General features: G+C 41.8%; 1 long non-coding RNA gene across 11 annotated transcripts in view; it reads left to right on the top strand.

Moving 5' to 3' along the window:
• The window catches only part of LOC135182302 (uncharacterized), a 213,398-nt gene that overhangs the window by 191,737 nt on the left and 15,661 nt on the right, over positions 1 to 6,000 (top strand). For 9 of the 11 annotated variants that reach the window (XR_010305155.1, XR_010305161.1, XR_010305156.1 and 6 more), the window contains one exon: positions 1,663 to 1,840. This is a non-coding gene — a long non-coding RNA (uncharacterized LOC135182302). The remainder of the gene's footprint in view (positions 1 to 1,662; positions 1,841 to 6,000) is intronic. The other 2 variants (XR_010305152.1, XR_010305158.1) reach the window with 1 other exon arrangement.

Here is a 6,000-nt window from a genome sequence, read left to right as displayed (position 1 = left end):
AGAACCACAAGTGGATAAAACCTCATGTCTCACTTGCATTTTATTTCATAGATGAGACCTATATGTAATGGAAGGATGTGTGGGAACTCACTACAAAACAAAAAGCAAGTAGTTCTCTTAGTTATTCTTTAGTTCTTCTTTTTTTTTCCCCCCCCTGTACTAAGTCTTGCAGCAGTTAATTTCAATATAGATATTCAGGTTCAACCACAGAGAGACAATTTTGAATCCTAGTCCTGTTTAATCCAGTATTTAGTCGAGTCAAGTTTCTCTGGCTATACATTAGGAGGAAATCAGAATTAAGTGCAATATATTCACACAGATTTCTCTGCTGTGCATGGGATGAGGCAATAAAGAGGCTTGAAAAGAAAGCTACTTTCAGAGCTGGTAATTCCATATGATAAGTTTTGTAGTAGTGTCATACACAGCCAGTTAGAAAATACTTCAAAATCGGAGGCATCAAGTTTCATACTATTTCATGTCAAAGATGCACGTCTGAAAAGAGCCTATTAAAAACATGAAAACATGCCAACTGCAGGAAAGTGAACAACTGAGCAAAAAGTGAGACAAAGTGTTACTAATGTCTGCCAACTGGTATTATTCACAAGTACCATCAATCACACATGAGCAAGTTCCATCGCTGCTCCCCCAGAACATGAAAACCCAGCTCACCCCTGATTCCTGCTTGCACAGTTGTCTTGTTTGTGGCTAAGACTCTGATCTATTGTTTGGTGGTTTCCTCTAGTCCTGTGAGTCTGTTTTAACCCTAACAAGTCACGTTGAGGCTGGCAGCAAAAGGGGAGGAAAACCCTGTTCAATTAAAACATCTCTACCACTATTTATAATGCAGATGAGCCCCTCAGCAACGAGGAAATTAGTGTTTTATGGTGAAGCATTTATATAGTTTATTCTATATTTGAACCATAATAAATTACATCCATTTTTTACATGAATTATAACTGACATGCTGTCAGAGCTCTACATGTACAGCCTTGGAAATATACATAATACTTTGAAAGCTGTCACATTCAGTACAGTTGTAAACATCACCCTAGGTTACCAAACTGTTATCTTCTGGTTTACTACTTCGGATAAACCGTGGGATCTTCGCACATTTCAACCAGAGAAAAATCAATTCTCTCTCAAACAGTTGCACAGCAGCTTACCACCCGTGCTTAAATGCACAGCCTCGTACTGGCTTGGATTCTAGTTTGGGTCTGTTTGAAAAATATTCCTGATCATAGACTTTTTAGGTCTGGGGCATCGCCAGAGTGACTCAATGTCCTCCTACATGCTGGCATTCCTCAACCCAAAAGTGCCACTGTGGCTCTAAATGAGCCGTTTTTCAGACAAGTAGGTGCATGTAGTACATTATGGGGTTATTCCTACAGTGCCACTTTTGTAGACTGTTCCTCATGAAATGCTTAACACCGTGCATAAAGTTGTCTTTTTCTTCTCATAAATGTGCTGAATTGTTTTAAAAGTATTATTGGAGAATGATAACTTTGTTATGGGGTTCTCTGGGAAGGTTCAAATTCTACAGAAACGCCGTTACTCTTGATTATGTTCTTTAGGCTGTTGAAATAAAGCTACCTCAAATGTTACCTAATATCTGAAATGATTTTAATTTTTCTCCCTTGCATACATTCTGTTTCTGTTTTAAAGTAGAAACCAAATGTAAAAGGAATGAGTTTTCAAGTGGAAATTTAATACAACTAATTAATGAACTCCTCCTTTGGCCTTGAATGAAGATGATGTTAAACAGAGCTGTGATTGAGCTGCGGAGAGATGTGGTTAAGTTGTGTCACCTCCACCTCCAGAAGAAGTTGGCTAGGATCTTGTGGTGAGTTATCTGCCTGCAAACATTTGCCTCAAAAAGACACCCAAGGGCTTCAGTGGGATTTGGGCTACTGCAGGGATCCTGCAAAACTCATTGGGCTAAATGAGGCCAGCATTGGGCTGGGGGGGAAGGTTTTAGCAGCTTATTCCCATGGAAGTGGAATGTGAACCCAGGCTTTGTGTCCTAAGGAGAGCCTGGGGCTTGGGTATTAGTGAAATGGTGTTCTGTTTCTACTCATCAGGTAGCATAGTCTGGGACAGGTGCTGAGGTTGACGCTTCAATCCAAGTGAGGTTTCTGAGTTTGCCCAAAGCCAAGCTTCAGATCCCAGGGAACCAAAAGGTTGAAACAAACATTTAAGTAAATAAAAGCATAGCAAACAGACCAGTTGCTATCTGAGCTTGGCAGCAATTGACTTGGGAACATGGATGATATTCAGGTGTTTACACCTCATCAACTGGCTCTATCTCCTTTTGGGACAACCCTTAAGAGACTTCCAGTGTTATCAGGAAATGTCATTTTTTAGTTTGGGTTTTTTTTTTTCACTTCAGATGGTAGAGGTCTATATCAGAAAACCATCTCCTGGGATGGAGTTCTACTGAAAAGCAGGAATATGTCTTTTTCATTCTTTGTAGCTCTATTTATTGAGGTATGGTAGTGCCAAATGTCGTCAGGGTCCCACTGTGGTAGGTTCTGTCACACACAGAGAAGTGGTGGCCAGGCCCAGGAGCACCCACCCCCAAGAGCACCAAGCCATCTGTTTGGATGGAGTTCCACCAAAAAGCAGGAGAATGCCTTTTTCATTCTTTATAGCTCTGTTTATTGAGGTTTGGTAGTGCCTAATGTCATCAGGGTCCCACTGTGATGGGTTCTGTCACACAGAGAGAAGAAGTGGTGCCCAGCCCCGGGAGCACTCAGCCCCAAGAGCAGCCAAGAGCACAGAGAAATGCTTACGGTGTTGTTACAGTCAATTTCCTCCTCTTTTGAATCATCTGAATTCAGCTTGCATTATCCTTCTGTTATTTATGTAAATATTTAGATTAGGTAATATTTTATTCTACGGTGAATGACACCATAATCCTCCTTATTCTTTCCCTTTATCATAAATATTTAGTTTGTTTTTAGCTTGTGGGACTAAACACAACATCGTTTTCATTACTGTGAAATCTTTCCCTTTTCTTCTCCTGTAAGCATCCCTGGTCCCCTGGCAGTACTCTGACTCCCAGAACATGCTAATATTGCTTGCATTACTGCAGGATTACCACAGTGAAATATACACTTGGTATTATAATTCATAATGTTGCTTTAAAAGATTAACCACTCCCACGGCTGTGTCTGGTAATTACAGAGCAGATTTTTTTTTCTTTTTCTTTTTTTTTTTTTACCTTTTTTTATAACAAAGAGCAGCACAAATTGACTGGCAAGGAGGTTAAGTGTTTGGGGGGGTTGCTTTGTTTATCAACCTCAGAGAAAACCAGATGCAAAATTGATAAAGGAGAAGGAGAGTGGGTTTTAAGCTGAGATACTTCAGTATATTAGTAATTTAACAGCTTCATAGGAAGGAGATGGCACCGTCAGCCTCTGGAATGTCACAGACTGATCCAATTGGCAATTGCCAGCTCAGATGACTTCCACAAACAAATCCAAAATAATTAACAGACCTTCTGGAGTCTTCCAGGCAATCGAGTGTGCTGGTGGAAGAGCATGAGTTGGTTTAGCCTGTCAAGGTTCATTCTTTTTCAAAACTCCAGTCCTCCCTTGATGCTCTCTAATGGTTTTTTGAAACACCAAAATGTTTTTGCCCGAACAACATTGCCCATTGTGCTTTAAGCTAAATGCATTTCGATGTCAGACATACTCCTGGTTTGAAAATGCCTGCTACCTACCCCTTCCTGAGGGGATCTCCAGGGAGGGTAGCCAGATTGACTGTAATCGGCCAAAGACACAGGATGGCTTCTTAATGCGATAAACCGATCGAGTGTGCAAAGTCACATTAATATGTGGAAACTTGATCAGCTTTTATTAAGGGATCAGGAAATGGTTTAATTGCTGAGTGACAAGGGCATGTGTTTGTTTAATCACTTGTTTGTGTTTACTACAGAGCCTTGGGGAAGGTGGTAATTCAACCCATCGTTGTTCGAAAATGTGGGTCTGGCACTTAAGTACACTGCACATGGCAGACCCTGGTCTTGTACCACTTTTGTTGTTTCAGCAGCACTTACCATGCTCCAGTTAGGAAAGGGCATGGCAGCACTTAGAGCCCCTAAGTGGGATTCTCCTTCTGTTCTCTCCTCGCTTGGCATCTGCAGAGCCACACTGTGAGAAGGTTGGAAATCTTGCGCTTAAATGAGGAGTTGCTCGCTGTCCGTTAAATGAAAGTAGCATTTAAAGGTTCCTGCATAGTAGAGCAATACTTAACGGATGGCTCTGCCTTTCACAGCTGGAGATGTAATGGTTGCATGCTCCTACAGAAAACTCCTAAAAGATCTCAGAGCCTGAGGCAAAGCCCGTTGAAGCTGTTGGTGTCTTTCTGTTTGCTGGACTGGCCTTTGATCAGGCACTAATGCATAGCGATAGCTTTTCTATACCTTTTCTGAATGGAGTTTTAGTGTAGAATTGTTCCCTGCTGTAGGACTGCAGCGGCCCTGGGGACAGATCTGCTTTCTTGGCTGGAGCTGACCAGAAGCCTCGATGGTACAATGATGCCTTGGCACTATGTGCTGAGGAGAAGTATTAAGTTTTCTGTGAATTTACATGAAAAGTCCCTGGCTAGCAATCATTGTAAATATAAAACTTCCTGAGATTCTTCATATTGCCTTCCTGCAGATTCTTGCCTTGCTTTGGAAGCTAAGTTTTCCATAGAGGAGCACCACCTGGAAGTTTTCCTTCTGGTTTTCTCTAAATTAGCCATTTAAATACTTTCTTGGAGGTGGAGGATAGAGGGCTGCTGACAATGAGGGGTCAAACTGGCTTTTCAGTTCAGTATGCAGCACCATTGAATGCATCTACTTCTCTAGAAGGAGGCTAGGAATCGTCGTATCAATATACATTACAGGCTTGTCATAACTCACTCATTTCCTGTTTCAAACAGGAGGAAATACACTTGAACATATCTGTTGTATCTGTCAAGACTTCTCATTTGTCAAGCTATTAGTGGTCCCTCTGTCAACATAAATAAATCTGTCCATAAATCTTGACAGGTATAATCATTTGTTGCATTTTGAAAGGCAAGTCTCTAACATCAGACCCCTTTTGATTCCTAACACGATTATCTTTAAAGAAAGACATTTCAGATGCCTTCTGAATCTGGCCTCTGTCAAATGACTTCTCTGCTCTTGCTGAGTTATATGCTCTTACGAAGTAAGCAAAGGCATAGTTCCTGCTGTCAACTCTCTTGAAGACCACACGAATCATTGGCCTCGCAGCAGCTCTATCCTGCAAGCATTTATGTTCCTGTTTGTCAGACTAGGCTCCCGATACGCTTATTGTTCTTTACAACTAGGTCTCTCATTTCTATTCTCAGCCATTCTTCTGGCACCAGTTGTCCTTTCTTTGCTTTTGGGAAGCTATCAAAGAACATTCTTTGAAGGTATTCCATCTGACGCTGCCGATCTTTTCAGCACTGTTGTCGTTGGCAAACAATCCATATCCATACAGGAGAATTAAGCCTCTGAAATAGATGCTTAAATATGGGCTAGCAATAACCTAAGATTGAATTCCATAACACCAACACACGCTTTGCAACCTCCCCTGCTGCTCTGGAGCACACTGAGCAGCTCCAGCCTTGCAAAGCTCTCCAAGAGGTATGAAGTGGCCTTATTTCTGTGCTTGATGGCCTTATGTTAGTAATTTTGCCTGCCTGATCAAGTTAACTGTTATCTAGCATTCACCAAGCTGGAATAAGAAGTCAGGATCTGTCACCAGGGTGTGGTGTCTCAGCAGACAGCTCTGGCATATGACCCAGAAACTGGTCAGTGCACCAGTGCCAGAAGGCAACCAGTGAGTCCTCAGACAGCAAGGCTTCCTAGCTTTCCCTGCCACACAGAAAACCTAAAGCATATGCTTTTGCAAATAAGAATGAGTCAGGAGGTTACTAGGGCTGCATTTGTGGGAACTGCACTGTAAATAGTGGATTCCCAGGGATCCTGCAGGATCTCTTGGTACC

This window comes from Pogoniulus pusillus, chromosome 16, assembly GCF_015220805.1.
Source record: "Pogoniulus pusillus isolate bPogPus1 chromosome 16, bPogPus1.pri, whole genome shotgun sequence".
NCBI classification, from domain to species: Eukaryota; Metazoa; Chordata; class Aves; order Piciformes; family Lybiidae; genus Pogoniulus; species Pogoniulus pusillus.
The sequence above is the reverse complement of the archived record's forward strand: the minus strand, read 5'-3'. Positions and strand labels throughout refer to the sequence as shown.